This window comes from Aquila chrysaetos, chromosome 16, assembly GCF_900496995.4.
Source record: "Aquila chrysaetos chrysaetos chromosome 16, bAquChr1.4, whole genome shotgun sequence".
Lineage (NCBI taxonomy): Eukaryota > Metazoa > Chordata > Aves > Accipitriformes > Accipitridae > Aquila > Aquila chrysaetos.
Window position 1 is genome coordinate 20,086,689 of NC_044019.1, and position 20,741 is coordinate 20,107,429.

General features: G+C 39.7%; 1 protein-coding gene across 7 annotated transcripts in view; it reads right to left on the reverse strand.

Annotated features, from left to right (window-relative positions):
* PPFIBP2 (PPFIA binding protein 2) overlaps nt 1–12,646 on the reverse strand; it is a 111,124-nt gene extending 98,478 nt beyond the window's left edge. For 2 of the 7 annotated variants that reach the window (XM_030039558.2, XM_030039559.2), the window contains exon 1: nt 12,169–12,349. The gene's annotated coding sequence lies outside the window, so the exon portion shown is untranslated. Of the gene's footprint in view, nt 1–12,168; nt 12,368–12,580 lie in introns of those variants that run through there. The other 5 variants (XM_030039555.2, XM_030039557.2, XM_030039554.1 and 2 more) reach the window with 5 other exon arrangements.
* Between the last annotated feature and the right edge of the window lie 8,095 nt (nt 12,647–20,741).

Consider the following 20,741-nt stretch of genomic DNA (forward strand, 5'->3'; position numbering starts at 1 on the left):
CAAATAATGTTTCTTATGGTTCATAAATAGTTCTCAGGCTTTTTCAAATCTCTCTGAAACAAAGGCTTCTCAGCCTGGCCATGACAACGTAATGGATCAGGCCAGCCCCTTACGGAAAATCCTAGTGTTCAATTTTTGTTTGCCTTTCTGCATTTCAGTAAGTTTTGTAAATGGAAATGATTCTTCTTGCCCATTAAGCTGTTACAGAACCAACTCAGCAGAACAAGCACTACTAATAACTAACTTTATTAATCTATTAACTACATGTGTATAAATCCCACTAGGGATACAGAAGTGTATATGGGCACTGTGAAACAGAGATTTTGCATTAACTTATGCAGGTACCATTTGGAATATTAGTCTGAAAACACAGATGCTTCTTTAAAGGAGGCCAGTGCTAACACAGTGCCAGAAGATCTGATATCACAAAGAAATGTAAGGAGGTCCAATTTTCACATCTGTTCACAGTGTCCATTTTCTTCAGTTGCTTGATGTACACAGAGGATTGTTGTAAAAATCAGCTGCTTTGCCAACAAAGAGCGAACACTCCTCAGCCAACTGTCTTACTTATTAGAACCCATACAGTCTTTGGTCCTAGTGCCTCAACTTCTATTTATTATTGCCTGTAGTGTAATCAAGACAGGTATCCATCAAATTCATATGACTCAGAGGCAGAAAACAGCTATGTATTTTTGGAACTCTTATGACACTGTAAGAACAGTCATGTTCGTTCAGTCTGTCCATCCCAGTGCTCTGTCTCTAATGATGTTCAGTGCAACACAGGTGCATAGTGATCAGTCTCCTGTTCTCTTTCCCAGTAATCAGCAAGAATGAGACTTCATGAAACACAGACTGGATAGGAACCATGTTTCATAGATGTTGAAGGACCTACCCTCTGTAGATGTATCTGATTTCTATTCAGATCCATTTTGTATAATTTTTCAGTGAATGCTCTGACATCATGGAAGAAAACCAACCCAACAGTGGTTAATCACTGCTCACTTTTTCATGCCACCATCTTATAGTCTCTTTCCAGTCCTATTCCCCTTTCTCCTCTTATAACATCCCTGTTTAACTAGTTAGTCACTATCCTGCAAGTCTCTCCTCAGAGTAAACACAATCCATACTTTTCAACACACTCGCGGCTTCTCTATGTACTTTTTCTTGTTTTATTGTACCGTAGCTGAGATGAGATGACCAAGGCTACATGTAGCATTCAAGTTGCAGGGTATTTCTGACCTTTAGAAAAATGCCACAGAAGAAATACATGACGACATAGGTGAATATGTGAATGTTTCCATGCAGAGTAAAAGCAATGAATGTTTACAGAAATAACTCACTTCAGAGGATTAGAAGAGTGGAGAGCACTAAGCGTTCCTTAAAACGGACCTTAAAAGGTGAGGATTGGTAGAGAAATTGGCACCAGTGGACACTGAGATATCCAAGATCTGTTCTTTGGCAACAGAACCTCAGAACAAAGAGGAGGGTTAACAAGCTAGAAAACTGACTTCCTACAATCAAAAGAGACAATTTTCATCCACAGGATTTCAAAGGTAAAAAGCTGAGGTCTGGGTTAGACTACACACAGAAACAGTCCAACATAGACACAACTAAGAGAGATATTTTTAATGATAATTTCTCATTACAAAATGACCTGCTCTTGGGTTATTCAGGTTATAAAGCTCCGTCCTGAATTTGCTTCAACTTTATTAATGTGATATGAAGACTTTTGTGAAGTCTAAACTCAGCTTTAGACATAAGGCTTAAAAACGAATACTAAAAAGACAGCTTTTTTGACTTTGTAAAATTTAATTTCATATTAATATTTTTTCCCTCTGAAACATTTTGTGTAGCAATTTATAAATAACTGGAAACATCACTAGGCTGGTTTCATATGACCCACCCTGCATCTATGAACACAAACATGCTGAATTCACACTAACAAGAACTGACAGTATCAAGTACATCTGTATAAATTTGAGCTTCAGTAGCTATTTTGAGGAAAGTGTCTGTGGGAAACAAAGAAAGGAAAAATATACTTCTGCTAGAAACAGCAAATTCAACTTAAGTGAATCTGCTTGGATTAAAAGCATTAAACTAGGAAAAACAAATGGATCACTATGAAAAGCACCATATCCCACATTACTCATCACATCAATGAAAACATAAAATTTAACAGCTGTGTCAGTTTAATGCCTATGTTTATAAACAAAACATTCTTATATTGATTGCTTGCTGAAGATTAATGAAAATCTTTGGAAAAAACTGTCTTCAAGTTTTTCTCTTTCTCTGCCTAAATAATAAGTATAACCAAGAGGCAAAAATTCCCCATGGCAAGTTAAATCCTGATCTAAAATGGCACATTTTGTTGATTTTGCTCCTCCATTATTCAGAATATGGGACATCTTACTCCTTGCAGAACTGGCCAACAAGTAAGGAAGTAGCTGTATCAAACATTGTGCCACAGCTGATTTCTAAATCAGAGAATGATATATTCTCCTATCATATTTACTTTCCATACTTAATGGATTAACATAATTTTCTAATTATGAGAAAAAGCATTATACGGAGAGGCAATGTTGCGTGACAGACACAACAGTAATTTGACATCCAAAAGCGACATTTAATACTTTTAAGATTCACGTAGGTGAGAGAAACTTGCAATATTTCCCAGCTGAAGAAACATTATTAGAGGTGGCAAGAAAAACGTGACATCCTTTATTCTTGTTTTTCCAGTGGATCCTAGAAAAAAAACTTATACCAAGGTGACTAGAGACAGATTAAGCACCCACTGAAACCAAAAGCTGATTTTAGAGGGAACACATAGCAGCCCATAATGAACATGTGACTAGATATATAGGTCTCCTCAATGACCTATTCTATGGAGGAGCTGTATGTGCTCACAGAAAAACATGTTTACCTAGCAAAGGATCTTAACAGAATCACCACGCTGAAAACCCACCCAATTGCTCAGCTTTTCTATTTCACATTCATCTAGGCATGCTGCTACTGTCTCTGCTCTATTGCCACAACTGAAGCAAGTAAGTTTCAGGTAAGTGTATATCCAGTTTTGAGTATTTGGTGCAAACTTTTTACAGGCTTACAAAAGAGTCCTGAAGAGCCCAGCATGCTGCTTCCATAGAGTAGATACATCCAGTGGCACAGGATACAAAAGAGATCCTAGAAGTCTACTGTTATCTATAGCACCTTTTACTACCAACCATGCTAGGCATTCTCAAGTTCTTACCAACCACAAAGCCCATCATGTCTTGTCTGCCAACCATTTCAAGGCATTTATTCTCAATTCTGTACAAATGTAAAATGAACAAGTTTCCATGTCACATCATGTTATCAAGGGAAGTCGAATCAATTTAAATTTTTCCTTATAAAATATACATGATATGTAGGACTAAGAAAGGGGTAAGAAAATGCCCAGCCACAGTTCCATGCATCAGAATGCCTGTTTGAATTTACAAAACTTAAAAAGTATACATCATTTCCAGAAAGAGACTAATTGCTCAGTAAAACTGGTTACATGTATAAGCCTCCAAAGCTACCATATTCCAGTTTAGTCATTTTGGCTTACAGGTTTGCTAGGACACTTAATTCAGAAAGCTTTGGGAAGTTTTGCAAATTAAAAGATGCCTTTCTCAACACAAACTGAATGCAAGAACTGGACCTAGAAACAGACCCATTCATAAACTCAGTATTCTTCCGTTGTTTACATATGTATTTACATCTGAAGTTCAGGATGCTTTCAGCATAATTCATCAATGGGGTATATATAAAAGATCACTTTTGTTCTCTTTTAATAGTGAATTCTCATTAGTTTTAGGGCATGAAAAAAACAGAAGTTAAACCATTATAATGAACATACATAGGATTTCTCTAGATTCATTTCCAGATAAGTATTTTAATTGAACATAAACAATGACCCAGAAGTATTTGCCAAAAAATAAAACCATAGCCTAAAATTTGTGCTACTATGTGTTACTTCCACTCCAGAGAAAAACTCTTTCATATGATTGAGATAAATAGAAAAATTGCAGTTGTAACTGCAAATGCTAGAGTATAACACTACCTGAAGCAATATATTATTATGAAGTTAGTAAATTTTACTGGCTCTGAAATAAATGGATTAGACACCTTTGTACTGACATAGAAGACAAATGAAACAGAATTCTTATATTACTCTGAAAGGCCTGAGTGTCATTATAGCAAGGCCAGAAGTCCAAAAGCGCACTGTCGCAGTCCCAAACAGCAATAACACCTGAGGGGATACTGAGTGTCGGGCTTTTACACATCCTATCTTATTTCAAAGTATTTCGTGTCAAGACTCAGAGCAGCTTTTTAGAACTGTTTGAAAGGCTTACTACTCATATTTGGTCCGATTGTGAATAAACCTATGGATTTTCCTGAGGTAATAACTTAATCATGTATTTTACTGTTTCATAACAATACCTTTATTGGACCTGTTTATTAAAACAACCACAAAATGAAATTATTTCAGGCTAATGACTTGCAAAGTCCTTTAATCCCTAACAGCTACTAGCTGATTTGTCTGTATGAAAAATATCTCAGAAGTTTCTTGCATCTGGGGCCAAGTGACAGTGCATAAAAATAAAAATTAAAAAGCAATAGAAAAAAGACTGAACTATTCAAATGACCATCCACTGGATGAAATTAATTAAATTTTTCTTCTATTTCAGGAGAGAAAAGGAAAACAGAGCTCACTGTCAGTTTCTTCAGTTTATTTCACTTTCCAGAAAATGGATCAAAGTCTGCTCCCATATCAGTGATCATGACTACTTTACACTTTGATACTAAATTTGTAAGTAAAATTTGATTTGCTATTATATATGGCAGATTGTCCCCTGTGTTTCAGTGGTCTTCAAAAACTCCAAGTGGAAATATTCAAGACAGTTTTATTAATTCCAAAAAAATAAATATTCAGTCTTTTCCTACCTGAAAAGAAAAATATGGTCATGTTAAAAAACACTGAAATACTGCTCTGTCATAAGGAAATAGTTTCTTCTCTATTAGTCCTTATTGATATAGGATAGCTTTGCTCCATGACAGAAATAGTACTGTTTACTTTGTTAGCTAAGAAAAGCAAATAAAACACATTTGCTGTGAAATGATATTTACAGGCATACTGCGTGGCAAACTAGGCAAGCTGCCTAGCATGGCAGTTTTATAAGTGTTAACTAATTTGGAACCTCTGCTTCTAAGTACCCAAATCTGGGTTTCCAAAGGAAGTGAGCAGCGGCTAGTCCTGTTCTTTGCAATTAGTCCCTGGATAATCAGAAGCTCTGATTAAATAAAAAACTACAAATGACTGGTGAACCTAAACTAAATTCATTCTAGAGCATGAGCTCTGTTTGTACCTAATAATTTACTCTGAACACAAACTCCTCTCCCCACATTAAAAAAAAAAAAATGCAGTCTTCTACAGTACATCCTTTTGCAAGTAGTTTATGTGAAATGAGAACCAGCTGGGCTTCACAATCTACAAATAAAACTGAAGATGCTACCAAATTTCCTAATTAAAATGGAGAATATAATAAAAGCAAAACAGATTTGGACCACAATTCTTGCAACAGTTTTCTAATCCTTAGCCTAATCTACAACTATTATGAAATGTTCCACACACCAGACAGAGTATAGGTGAGTAACTATTGTGGACTATGAAGTATTTCTCACAACACTATTGTGTGATCTGCAAAGCAGGCCAGAACAGATCTTCTTTTTGCACAAATGCTTGTTATAGCAACTCTCCTTTCTTCTAGCAACAAAAGGTTCTAATATCATTTTCCTTTTGTACATATGAAGTTTGCCAGATCAGACCATAAATGGCTCTTTTCAGTTTTTCAGGTAAAATTACTACTTTGGATACACTCAGCTTCCTACATTGAAGAACATTTTAATTCAGGAAATATTTAACTAATAACTTATAATGTTTATGACTGAGATTTTCAGGTTTAATATAATCTGTTCTAACACTAAAATACTTTGTATATATACTTTTCATTACAGAAGACTTCTTTCAAGAAAAGAAAACTATTCACTTGTTTTGATTTTTTTTCAGATGCAATGAACACATTCCTTAAGAAAATTACATATCCTACTTTCATTGATATTTTACAACCAGTCTGTGCTTCTGGTCCATATAAGTAGCTCTGAAATTTAAGATTTGTTCTTCCCTTCTTGAAACAATTATGAGTGCATGTATTACAAAAGAGCTTACAACAGATGCTTTACTTATATATGTATATATGCTTACATAGCACTTGCATAAACGTACCTTAAGTTCAGCTATGGGAGGTTTTTCTGTTTGTTTGGTGGGGGGTGGTTTTTTGTTGGTTTTTTTTTTAAGTAGTAAGTACATTTAATGCAGTGTTAATTAACAGGGGTAGCTGGGGTCCATGTCTGAGTATCTGGGTTGAAGCTATTACCACATTTCCTATAGTCTCATGGTTTCTGAAGTTGTTAATGCATGTCCTGAACACATCTCAAGGTCCAGTGACTTGTTTTGCCATTTTTTCTCCTGGTCTGCTGGGTGACCATAAATCTGCCAGTGAAACTGTTTAGGGAGTGATGGTAAGGCCACAGGAAGATGACCCATGCTTATGTGACTTCTCACTTGTAGCCTCACTGCAAAGTATATAGAGAGGTTACAATCATAAACCAAAGCACAACTTCATACCTTAGGTTGGGCATAAAAACTTGAAAAAAGAGGTTTTTTGCATGAAAGAAAGGAATGGAATTAATAGGAAATTTCAGGTAAGAGCTTATGTTAACTGCATTGTGAAGACCTGCACTTAAGCCTAATGAGAACAGTTTTATGAAGCATATGAGAGTGTTATCACAGAATAATTGAATCACAGAATAGTTGAGGTTGGAAGGCACCTCTTTGGATCACCTACTTCAATTCCTAAGAGCTTGTTTTTATTAGTATATAGGTTAACATTGGCTGAAATGTCACCAAGGCACTGAATGTATAGGACAAAGATGATTTAACAGAAATTTCATTATGAACTACAGAATGATAGAACATTTTATGTAAAAGACAGAGAAGTCTTATGCAAGAAGATCTTCATACATTCCCTATCTAATACTGCACACAGCAAATACTATCCAGGTGAAATGCAAAAACTGCTTCCCAGGATGGTTTGTGCTGGTTTCCTATCTATTTAAAATATCAGATTTACTTCCCCAAGGTCTTTGCTAGAGAAATTTTTTTCTCTGGAGCGGAACATCAAAATACTTCCATTTGGGAGCTGACTGGATTACATACATTAGTTTATCATCATCACAGAAACACATTCATAAATCTTACTGCAACGTCATTAGAATAAGATGTTCTGATTGTGCATTATTAAAGGAGATGCTACTATCTGCACTGTATTGTAGTGGAATAAAAATATGATTCCCTATATTCAAGAGACACTTGGCAAATATTTTCCTCTGTCAAACTAAGACTTCTGAAATAAACTTTGGGTTGAAAATAGTGAAAACTGGAAACAAAATGACTTCTTTGTGTAAGCAGTACAGACAGAAACAAGAAGGCACCCCTAGCTAAGTCACCTCTGAATGTGGAGACCAACCAGACTTGTTTTCAGAAGAGGATAAAGTAAAACAGCAGTTCCCATACAGTCAGTGCTTGAAATCCAGATTAGAATTCAGAGTTTAGATTTATGTTTAGTAATTACTTTAACTGGCATACAATCTGTTGATCTTAAAGAGTATGAAGACATAGCCAACAAGTGAATCATTCTCTATGAATATTCATACATATTCCATCCTTGCTCTAATGAAAACAAGACTCTCAGTCAGCATTTGATAAGCAACACTTGTAACAGAGCCAGGCTTTGGACCTCTCTTTTTCTTCCATCCATCAAGTCTTGACTTTGAGTGTTCAGTCTTATTTAACCCCTCTAGCCTAATTCAAGATTTTGCTGAAGGAGAATCAGGCCTGCTGATCTGTTTTCTCCAAATTCACATCTGGTTCAGGAAACCATCATCAACTTAGCACCATGTTCTTGGGTGATATGCAAAAGACCTCTCATGCAATCAGCAGTTCACGCTCTGTCATTGCAACTTCTTGGAAGTCAGACCCATCATTTACCATTCCAGGCATGTTGTGTGCCACATACTGTCTGGTCACTATCAGGTTTCTTAACTTTTCCCCTCTCTAAACCACAAAGCACTCTATTTTTCCCTGTATTCAACCCTCAACTCTTATCTTTATCTTCATTTACTTCAGGTTTTACCTGGAAAATTCAGCTAAACAGATAAACACACATTTTTATATTGATATAAAATAAATATAAGAATATATTTTATATATCACATACACATTGTTGAGAGAAACACTAATGGCTCCCCGTTAGTTTGTTGATCATCTTGCAGAGAAATTATGTCCCGTCTTATGCATGTAAAGATACCAAATTTTCCTCTTTAATCATTGTGAAAATATACAGCTCTTCCTCCTCAGCAGCTTTGGGTTACAGGTCTTCCAGAAATACTAGTAAGCTACATAATATTCATAAAAATCTTGCTTTACAGGTTATCAGAGTAAGAGTTTAAAATCCAGGTCATGCTTATAGTCCTTTAAACCACTACATTGTAACTTGGCAGATGGACAGTATAAACATAAAATCCACAAATTGACCTAGACTGGCAACAGTGCCATTAGGATTTACTTTTTATGTTTCTTTCAGAAAGGAATTATCTTTGTAATTTAACTTCTTTGTTCTCTGCATCAATGAATTGCCAAATAAGAGCAAAGTGCTATTGGGAAATGGTTTTATAGCAATAAACACATGAAGATGCAGAGAAACAAAAGAGGTAGCTGTAATGTTACAAGGTCACAAGAGACTTGAAATAAAAACATTGTGCTAAAACATACAGGCAGAGGCATCTAGGTACAAAAAAAAGTACCTTTATTTTGTTGCTTAATGTGCATCTATTTAAAAGAAGAACTATAAAATACTGTAAAGGGGTGGCAGGCAAGCTGTCACAGTTTAACAAAGACATGTTATCACCTCAGAGCTGGTGCTTAGACAAAGTTAAAGAACAGATTGTCCAAAGGTGGGAGTCTCAGTTTCTTCAGCTCTTCAAAATAACAGGTGAGTTGACAACACAGAATAGACAAGAGCAAAGTGGGGAAAGTTTAGAGAACTTAAAATAGTTCATGGCTTAAAATTTCCAGTTTTTGAGGGATCAAGTTATTGAAGTGAAATGATTTCATATGCATCTACCGAATTCTGGTAACTGATCAAGTGTGTCTCCAAGGGCAGCCATTGCTGGCTAAACTTTATTCAGTGGCTTATGAGAATTTCAAGACTATACCTTAAGAAGTTGAATTCACTGAACTCTGAGGATGAGGTGGCAAACTGAGATGACAAAACATCTCCAAAGATTTGAATGATGCAACTTCACTAACAGAAAAGTGACTTCTGAAGCTTCTCATCTACTGCCCTAAACAATGTTGTCTTCTGTTGCTTTACTATTTCTATACTATTAGGTATTTCTGGAAAATGCAGAAAAGCCTTGCTTGGTACAGTACATTGAATGATAACATGCTTGCATCTATACTGAGTGATCTTTATCACAAAACGTATTTCCTTATGCATCATTTCTCTGCTTTGATAAACACTAAATCCTCTGAATCATACTATGGACATCTAAACCAAGAAGATGGTTTCATCCTATTCCTGTAAATATCTTTTCGGGGGGGGGAGGGAGGAGGTGGATTTTTTGCTAACTAGCAAAGCCCCACTGAGGCTCTGCATTACTTGTATGAGCATAGTCCTTTGCTAATCTTACCAGGTCAAGGCCCTCATTTGTTTGAGCTGAAAGGCTCAAACAAATCCCTAGCTGTGGGGAAAGTGAACTAAGTTTCTGGTCTGTCTCTGAATAGTCTAATAAGAGTGAAGGTAGTGTCTAGGGATAAGTGCTTTATAGGTTTTTGTAGGAGTTTGTTTGTTTGTTTTGAAGAGAAAGAGACCGGAAAGTGGCAAACAGGAAACAAGTTAGGTAAATGAGGGCTAGAAGCAGAGCTGCACATGTGTGTGTGTGTGTGTGTGTGGGGAAGATCGGTCACTGCCTTTGTTCTTTTTCATTTTCCCATGTTTTGCACTCATTGTACATTCTCCCTCTGCCTTTCCCCCTTGTTTGCTGACCCTATCAAAGTGTTCAGGGAAGGTGATTCTTAAGGTCTTCACTCTTTTCCATCTGTTCTCTTCCCATCCTCCATTCAGACACACTCTACCACATTAAGTCATATTATGCTGCCTTGATGCCTGCAGAGACAGTCTAGAGTAACAGAAAGACTCAGTGTGACAGAAGCATGACAGAAGAAACAGGGAGAATTGATTCAAGAGCCCAGAAAGTACTTCTCTAGTCTATGCCTACACCGATGTAGTCTCTGTTTACACACCCTCCCCCCCCGACCACTTTTCCACACTGCTGCTACCACGTTAACAAAGTCGAAGTGAGATCAGATACAGTAGGAGTGAGGGGAGGATAGTGCTTGTTATCCCATCTCTACTTATTCCTTCCCTACTTCCTTCCTGTCCTCCCTGCTTCTAACATAGTCCTCGTATGGATGGGGTTGCTGGAGTGAAATCAAGATGGTAGCAGCAGTGCCCTCTGCCACCATTCCTCTAATTCCTCAGCTTCCTGGGACAGGAGATGAAAGCAGCAAGGGAACGCGGAACAAGGGAACAGTGCTCCCAGCCCAATTCCTACCATGCGTCAGCCACACAGATTAATCAGTTTCTGCCCCCTCCCTTTAATTTGGCGCTTTCCATAGGGTAGAGTCCCAGATGTACGATAGATAAACTGCTATATGTTTTGCCAAGACACTTGATTATTACCTGGCTTAGGTAAATAAAGCATTTAAGTTTTCAAAAGTGATGCTAACATTAGTTCAAAACAGTTACAGGCATATCACTTGAGATCATTTTATATATTAAAAACGATAGTATCATTCTTTGATGTATTATTTTTTCCTCATATTCTGGTACCAAGCTATACTTGTCCTGAAGACAAACCTAAGGTTCTTTTGAGTTCTTCCTCTGCTCTAACTTACTCTGGGTTTCCTTTAGGTTCAAGAGGCCTTTACGATTGCTTCAACCAGAAGTATCAGCAAATGGAGCGTAAATCCATATCATTTAAAAACAACCCATATTTGCTTAGGTTTGTCCTGGTTTGTCCTTTCACTCTCCTGGTATACAGAGTTCTACTCCAAGCATTTCTCCATTAGGAAGATACAAGGAAGTGTAAAGATTTATTGGTTTTAACTAAGTTCATACAGCAGATCCAAGCCGAAGTCAGAAACACAAGTAAATCAATAAACCTGAAAAGCTGAAATTCAGCCTTCTTTGCCCTCCCTTCTCTTCTTTCCACATTTCCATACAAGTTTCAGAATGAAGCCCTTCATGCACCTGTTCACATATTCCTGTTTAAAAAAACCCCAAACTCCCAAAACCGCAGAAAAGTGCCCCTCGCTGTTTCCTCTCCTGCCAAAACCCTGCAATTAAAAGTCTGAAATTGTAGAAAGCCCTTATGACTATGGAAATACAATGTGTTGTACATGCAAATCTTCAAAAGCAGATATTGCACTTCACCCCGTATACAGTCAGATCCGCAGTTACTGACCTACCAAATTAATACTTAACATCTTCTTTTGCCCCATGCAAAACTGAAGAAATGATCATACTGAAAGGGGTGTGATTCCTTATCTTTCTTGTAAATGTTAAGGGGGAGGTATTTTTATCATAGCAGCACGATAACATGAGTGCTGAACGATGAAACTGGAGATCACTTGACATCTCCTCATACTCTTACCTCCCTTATCTCTGTCCGGGTAAAACAGCCCCTAATAGCTGCTTTCATCTTCCAGCTGTTCTTTTCTGAACATCCTTTTAACTCTCTTATTTCCCCCAGATACCTCTTTTCCGAATTAATATTCAATTACAGACCGGAGGGGGGAGAACACCTCACTTCCACTTTAGAGTACTTGGCTGCAGCTGGATGTCATTACTGACAGCAGTTTCTGAATCGACTGTTTTATGTCAACAAAACGGTTTATTTACTGAACTGCTAGAGGAGCTCAAGTTTCAAAGCTTTGCTCACTGTGAGAATAAATATTTAACTTACAGGAGCCGCGTCTATTTAAAAGTCTTCCCCACAGTATGGAGTCCTTCACTCTCACAGCAATAGCAAAGCGTTAAGAAAGGAGAAGCAGCGGGCATCGCAGTCCCATCCGCAGCCGGACTCGTCGGGGATCCCCGCGCAGAAAACGGCCGCGGCGCCCCGGGAACCGCAGCCCAGCCTGCGCGCCCCGCTGACCCGCCTCCCGCCCGGCGCCGCCCTCGGCCGACCCGCCGCGCCGCCCGGGGACAGCTCGGCCCGGCGCTCCGCCACCTCACCGCCGAGCACCGCGCCGAGGGGACGCCCGGAACGCCCCGGGAGCGGCGCGAGCCCTCCCCGCTGAGGCGGGACCCTTCCGCCCGCCGCCCTCCCACGCAGCCCGCCCCCGCCTCGCCTCGCACCGCCCGCGGGGACCGACCTGCGCGGCGTCGGCGTCGCCGCCGCCTCCCGGGCTCCGCTCCCGGCCGCCCTCGCGCCTCCGCGGCGCCAGGTGCGCGCCCCCAGCTCCCCTCACGCGCGCAGGGGGGCGCGGCGCGCCCGGTCGGCGGCTGCCCCCCTCACGTGACAGCGAGCTGCGGGGCGGGGGAGAGGGCGCGCGGCCCTCCTGCACCCCCCCCCCCCCCCCCCCCCGCGCGGGCAGGTGCGGAGGGGCCGGGGCGCGGCAGCCGTTAGCCCGTGGCCGCGGCGGGGGCAGGCTCCGCTCCGGGGCCGCCTCGGCGCCTCCTCGCCCCGCGCGGGACCCGGCGGGAGCCGACGGGGCGCTTCGGGACATCCGCAGTAGGTCTGGCCCGCGCAAAGACCCGCCCCGCAGAAGCCCAGGCGGGGAGCGGGGAGGCCGGCCGGCCGGCCGGCTGGCGGGCACGCGGGTGGGCGCCCTCCGTTTCCCCCACAGCACCGTCAGGGCTGGGGCAGCAGCGCCTCAGCGTAGGGGCGCGCACCTGTAGCGCCATGAAAACGTCCGCTGCCCGCCAACCCTTCACGTCAAGGTAAAATCAAGGCCGCGCCAAGGCTCTTGGCCGCGGAGCACGGCCCCGTCCCTGACAGGACGGACAGTGGAGGCAAATCCTGTTTGGAGGGTTCCTGGGGGTTCCTGGCTGGTGCCTCACGCCCTCCCCTGCTTCGCGGTAACCTCAGTTGCTGCAGCTACGATGTGCCCTGCAGGAACTGGTGAGGTCTGGCTGGCCGGGCTTCTAGACCTTGGCTCCACAGAAACCTTTCCCATCACCTCATTGCAGAGATGGAAGCTGGGTATTATCAGCCCTTCAGTGAATTTCAGTGTGAAGGGAAGGGTTTGGACAACTTGTCCCCCCCCCCCCCCCAAATCCAGAGTTTTATTTTTTGTATCATTATTACTGGAAGTAGAACAATTGATTAGAACTATGCTGTTTAAATAGTGCTACCAGGCATATTTTTGGTGCATATTCCTACATACCAAGGATTTTATAGGTTAACAAAAACATTATGTTATTAACTGAGAAAAGCAATACTCTCTTTGTCCAAAGATTTAAAAACTCCTGTTTTAAAAACATTCTCTAATGCTATGTTTATGATTGCAAAAATCTCTAGTACAGGAAGTCTCCAAGGAAGCAAACAAAAAAACCAGAGACGCTCAAACAGTGTAGGTATTTTTTCTGTCTGTAGAGATGACTCCTAGAAATATGAAAAGTGCTGCAAGTTTTGGTCATTGGGAGTTTACTGGTCACTTTGGGTGCCTTGCTGATCCAAAATCTGATAAAGGTTTCTGTTGTCTTGTTTCTACCCAAAGGGGTCATCCCACATGTGTGATAATGACACAGTTCTTTCACAGCATGCATGTGCTGAGTACTTTGATTATGTCAGTTTTCTAGGGAGTTGGCTAAACAGCAAGCATTTAGCAGAAAATGAGATAAAGAGTTTCGAGGAGTACTTTAAACATAGACAACGTAATTAAAACACACACTTTTCACTGCTTGTGGAGTGGTTGTATTTCAGCCACCACAGTTTGCTGTCTTCCGTCTGTGATGATGTTGACTTCCCTCTAAATGTTTCATATGCATGATGTTTTAATGTAATTCTATTACTTATAATAATTGTCCTCAATTTTAGAATTTCCTTTTACCTAGCGTAAGCTTGTACTGTATTTGGAATGTTGAAACATTTTGTTCCCCGTTACCAACTGATGCACTCTCTGACCTTGTGAAGAGTTACGTATGATTTCGGTTTTCTTTTAAACTTACGCATGAGACCAAGACTATGAATCACATACCAGGTATTCCAGATAAAGAATTGGACCTCACTTACAGAGCGAACATGCCCAAGGTGGGAGAGGGAGAAAGTGGGAAGTAAAGTAGAACGCCTTTGAAACATCTCTGAACATGCTAAAGAGTAATTAAAACTGGCAAGAATCCACAGGCTGTGTATTAATTTGGCTTGTTTTTGAATTTTTCTTGTCTTTCCTCTCAGCTTTGAGGTAATCATCTTAAATAGGTCACGTAGAGGAGTGGTCAAAATTATAATGGTTGATAACATTTGCATCTTTCGTAATACTGATACCAAAAACTATTATTATGGCACTGCTTGTTGCAGTATCGTTAAACCATTTGGGAAAGGGTCAGTAGAATTTAGAACAGTCTGAGCAAAGCTGGGAGTCTTTTTCAACACCAGCCTGGTTTCCCCTCCTTTTCCCCATCTAGCCTCACTGGTGGTCTAGGACAGGTGTCTGGGTGACTTTCCATGTGATAGAAGCAGCATCTGGGACCTCATTTACTCCTTTATGGCCATGCAGGGTTGTTACCTCCTTTCTTCTTTATTCCTGACCTGGAATAGTTGAGACCCTGCTGGTACATGCTGACTCCAGCATTTTGTTGGGAAAAGCAGTGTCAGCCAGTGCATGGGAAGGCGAGCATGGCCTTGCCCTAGTGCTGTGAAGGGAAAGGACCTGGAACACAGAGGCAGTGCAATTACTGCCACTCCCTTGGGAAGCAAAGACAGTAGCAGAGGGAGGCTGAGCAGCACAGGCTAAGCATAGAATAGAAAACGCTGTCCCGCTACTGCTGCAGTATTCATGTGTAATGATTTTACTGTTCTGTTTCTGTATTTTTTGATATATGGAGTGCTGATACTACTATAATATTGTTGTACCACCGGAAAGCAGAGAGAATCCTAATTTTGGGATACCTTTAGCTTGTTGAACCTGTCTGTCCTGTTTAATATCATTTTAACTGAAGTGGATTAATTCTGCATCTCTCTTTCTCAGCCTAGTGGGTTTCAGAAGCACTCCCTCAGCTGTCCCGGCCTCTTGGCTAATTACCATTCCAGAAGTCCCCCTTTCAATAAGAGTGGTTTGTTTCTTTTCTGCAGTAGTGCAGACACATTACTGTCACAAAGCTGGCATTGTGTTAAGTCTTTGCCTCCCTTATATAACAATGAAGCTTATTCAGGGAGAGCAGAACCATCCTTCTCAGAAAAGACCTATGAAAAAAACAAGTTAGGAACCCCAAGAGAGAACACTGCTGGGCATTGCTTTACTAACCATCTTCATTTCTTCCATCTCAAAAATCAGTGGAAAGTTATCTGTGAGATCCCAGATGTTGCTCTATAACTGTTTATCTCAACTAGATATAATGACCAGGGTATATTTTTATTATGTTAAAAGTTATTGAGCAGAACGGTCCAAGTTTCTCTTCTGCAGTGTCACAGTCACGTTATGGGTCACACTGACAATGCTGAGAGGCCCTGTATTTGAGTTCAGGCCGTGTTCCTGATCCTGCAAGCATGCCTGAATGGTGCTTAGGCTTATGCATGTTAGTGGTTCTTTCATAGTGCACTGCTTGGTCTGTTGCTGGATTGTAAGAATAGTGGCAGAATGGTTCATAGTCACTGAAGGGTGCGGACTGAAACTGACACTTAGACGAAGGCTCTAAATGGCTACGCTCCCTAGATAGCAGCTCATGGCTATAAGGCAGGAAAAAACATTCATGTTTTGATACATCAGTTTGCAGTATGTTCCAAATTGCTGTTTTATTTTCTGAAAACTTTTTATAAAGCTTTAATTTTACTGTTTATAAAGGAGAGTAAATTAGCTGCAACTAATATAGTCTATATTCAGTCCCAACCATTCTGGTTTTTTATTATCAATTTACTCAAGAATTTTTTCAAGAGATACCTAAGACCTCATGTCCTTCTTTATCAAAAGCTTTACTCCAGGAAGACTACAGCAAAGGTTAGTCACGGTGTGATTTCACTGTTTTCCCCAAATCACAGTACTCGTATTCATAGACTGTACAGGCTATGAAACACCAGGATTAGAAGAATGAATATACATTGTGATGCAGGACTATGTAAGTACTGCAAGTACTGTGTAATCTCTTATTTGTGAAAAAATGATCCATTTAAACACTCATAGATTTCATTTCAGGTAAATTTGGTTAAATCAGCTGTAGACAGGAAATAATGGATTGGAGAATCCTTCCCCATTGACTCCGTACAGCTCATTATGTCTCATTAGACAGTGTAGTCTGCCTTATCTTTAACAGAGATTTGTGGCCAGTCATGTTACCAATTTCCTCTGGTAAGGTGGACAACATTCTCTTACCCTTTGAAACGTTTTTTTTTAACGTATGTAGTATGCTCTTTTTAATGGGTAAGACACTTGTGTTTTTTCTTCCTTGTCATCATTTGGTGGAGTTAATGTGAAACATTCAAGATGACAGTTTAAATAAAGATATTTTATCACTACATAAAATTACACTTGAAATTTTCTTGGAATCTTGCAGGACAGCTACAGCTACTTGATACTAAAACAGAACTTACTGGTTTTTTCTCTCTCGGTTTAGAGCATCAACTGTTCTGCGGCAGTACACATGACATAAAAGTCGTCTTTTCAGATATCTCTTGCTAGGACAGATGAAATACACATTTAAAAAGATTCCTTAATATATAGATAGTTTTCTCAGGGAGTACTATACTTGTTGAGGTGGGGTTTTTTTCCAGTCTTCCGTTTATATTCCAGAAGCTTTTACGGACACATGCAGTTCTTTAAAAATCTTTCGGGAACATACTGTTACTCTTATTCAGCATTTTTAAAGACATTTAAACAAGCCATTGATCTGGCCGCTTGCAAGTAACTAATTGGAATTGTACCTGAGACAGCTTATCTAAATTTAGCTAGTGGTGCTACAAGGACATAGCTCCATCTAGTGTTCAGCTTTTAAACCAGGTACGGGTGATTTTGAGAGTTTTTAGAATGAACGTTCTTGGCTCCCAGGTAAATACTAGCTCCATATGTTGAGGCATTTTATGAATTTTTGGGTTGGCAAGTCTACCATAGTAAATTAAAACCTAATGGAGGGCAGCTGCCATCTTTTCAGGCAGACACAGCTGTTTAAAACATCTGCATTTGCTCTAACCATCAGGCATAGGCCACCTTACTGCAGCTTGGAAAACAGAGCTTATACTGTAAGTTAGTCCATGCCTGTGTACAGAGAATACAGTACCATATAAGCTGTTATTCCATCTTCTTTACTGAGGCAATTTTGAGTCATGGGACTTGTTTCAGTCAGACTGAGCTCATAACATTGGGAGATTTGGCATTTGTCTAAATTGGTTGCATTAAGAAATGGTAGAAAAAATACAGGCTAGAAAGTATCGTGAATTACATAAGACATTATTAAGCTGTTTCTTGACTCAAAGAGATATCCATTGTTCTATTATCTTTTTTTGAAAGCTTCTAGCCAGTGTTTAGGTTTGATTCAAGTAAGATGTATTTTTTGGTAAGATCTTCCTTATTTAAAAAATACATACAAAATCCTGTACCTTCAAACACAGGAGAGACCATAACAGCAGAAAAATTCCAAGTTCATCTTACCTGCAAGTTTTGAGCCAGGAGACAAGGGTCTCTGTCTGTTCTTTTTCCCAGATAATGCTCTTGATTGCTTCTGTCTTTGTTATGGTTGCTATCACAAAGTTCTTTTTCTCATATTCGTACATACAGATGCAATAAGTCATGCCTTCACCTTTGTTTTAGAGGCAGAGCTTAGGCAGCTCCAGCCAATGCTGTTTGGTATTATGATTCAGTTAGTCTGATATAACAAAATACTCTGTGCTTGCTTAACTACAGCAATGAGCTGTGGTGTGTGACTTGTTGCAACTCTCAGGCAGCAAAGATTAGCTTAAACCACTTTAATCTAACCTCTACATTAGCCAGAGCTGGCAAGGTCAGTTATTGTGACTCAGCTGATATGCAGGAACTCAGTCACATGCCTGAGCTCTTGATTTGTTTACTGCTCAGCTTTCCTCTGTTGTTTTCTGGTGTTTGCTAAGATGTGACTTCATAGAGGATGAATGATACCTTCTGTGGAGATTAAAGAATATAACTGAGTCTTTGCTGATACACATCTTAAAATTATCTTTAGGGTCAGCCTGCAAGCAGTCACTAAGATCTATTGCAAAAAAAACCCCTAAAACCCAACCCAAAACCCAAGCCATCAACAGAAAAAGGCAGAAGGTCCCCATCTTCAATGATTGTCTTGGATCCAGTAGCTGATAAGCTGTATGTGTGTACCATAGCATGCATAGCTTGGAAATGATGAGTAATTGACAGTGAATGCAACAGGAACTCTTAGATTTACAGGTTCTCTGGGGGCATGTAGCCTGTTTCTACACAACACAGGTTTCCTGTCAGAGCCCTTCTTGACTCTTGACTCTTTCTAAATAGTTTTGACTTTTGGCCATTTCCCTGTTCCCTTTGTTCCTCTCTCTGCCTTCAGACATAAACTTTGTGTTTTTCTGAAACTTGATCTCGCACCTAAACCCTATTTTGTCTATCTGCCAGGCTGCAGGTTTTCAGCAATTCTTCCCTCTTAGTCTTTTTTTTTGGGGGGGGGGCGGGGGATGGGGGTGGGACGGACGGGGGCACAGCTAATGTGTCTCCTCTCTCTGCCCTGGCTTTGAGCTGCAAGCCTAATTTGTAGATGACTGCCCACTATACTTTCATTAGATTTTAGAAGTAACCAGAAAAATGTCTCCTGATATGTTTTTATTTTTTAAATTAACTAGGATAGGTGTCTAAAGTCTCATATGATAAAACCTGACTAGAGCCATGTTAATTAATTTTCCAATGTATTGCCTATAAATTTAAATCTAATTATCAAGAAAGAAAGTCAATATAAGAGGATGAATATTTGAATTCATAGCAGATTTTATGTAAATCTGAAAGTATTACTGGGGGATTATAAAAAGTGTCAGCCACTTCAAAATTCTCCTTTCTCTTGTATGGCCAAAACAAATCATCTTGCCCTCTTCACTCAAAATCTCTAGTGTACTTTATGTTGTCTGTATAGATGCATGGATGTTAGCACAAACTAAAGTCTCAGGGTATATCTCCACAGTTGGAGGTAAACAAATCCAAACCAAAGTCTTCACTGTGAGCTGCCTGCGTATACATTTCCAGCTAGGAAATCAGAGAGACATTCTTTATGAATCATGCATTTCCTGCCCCCCTTACTTGTACCATTCTGGGAGAAGAACTGAACTACAACTTGGGGGTAGAAGCTGTGCAGCCTTCATGCACCTTTTTACCCCATTGGGACTGGAGCTGGTAGGGAACCAAGTAAAGTACCAGCACAAACCCTCTCAGAAAGCTTGTTTTTAGCTTGATCACATTGCCACAGCTGCAGGAGTGTTGGCTGATTCTGAGAAAAACCCATGTGTCACTGCAAATGACCTCTGAATCCTGTTGTGATTTCGCATTGATTGCAGCTATATAAACCTCTAAATAAGCTTACATCTCTTAAAAACTAAAACCATTTCTTCTGTGCCTTACTATAATTTCTGTTAGTCCAAGTAAAAACAGAACTTAGCATGGAAAAAGTTATTTCAGGTAATTTGCAGTTTAATTTTATTATACATGTTCAAACTTAGTTAAGATGTCTATGTTATTGTGTGTTATCATAACGTTATTTTATTCTCTGCAGCTTCTTAGTGTGAACTATCTTTGACTTGTTATGTTAATAAATAGTTAGGAGATTCTGTCTTGCAAAAAATCCTCTCTGAACAGGAAGTAATTTTGGTCCGTCATCTTTATTGGGGCTCTGATTTGTTTTAGCAGAACTGCTCTGCTCTTCTTATGGAACTAGATTTCTTTGCATATTTATAATCATTATGATCCTTATTTTTTTCCTATATATGAATTTATGTCAAACCAGAAGAAGTATCTCAGTATCAAAAACTTGCTGTGTGATAAGTACTGTATTCCTGTCATAACTGTAGCTTAAGACAGTGGCTTTCTGCATCCAGACCTGAATTGTGAATCACAGGTTCAGACTGAGAAATGTTTCACTTTTTGCTGTTGTAAATGACTTTTTCCTCCTGTTAAGGTCTGTTCTGTGCTTTTTAGCTGATATATTCAGAGAAAGGTTCACTTCTTTTAGGCTCCTTTAAAAAACACAGCTGTATTGTTTGGTCTTAAAGCCTTGTTCACCATTCATAGAGAATATAAAATGCCAACTTTATTCAGTACAATTGTACACAGATGAAATATTTGTTTCCCTAAAATAATGGAATGAATAAGGATATGAATTTAACTTCTCCTTTGTCTTGCT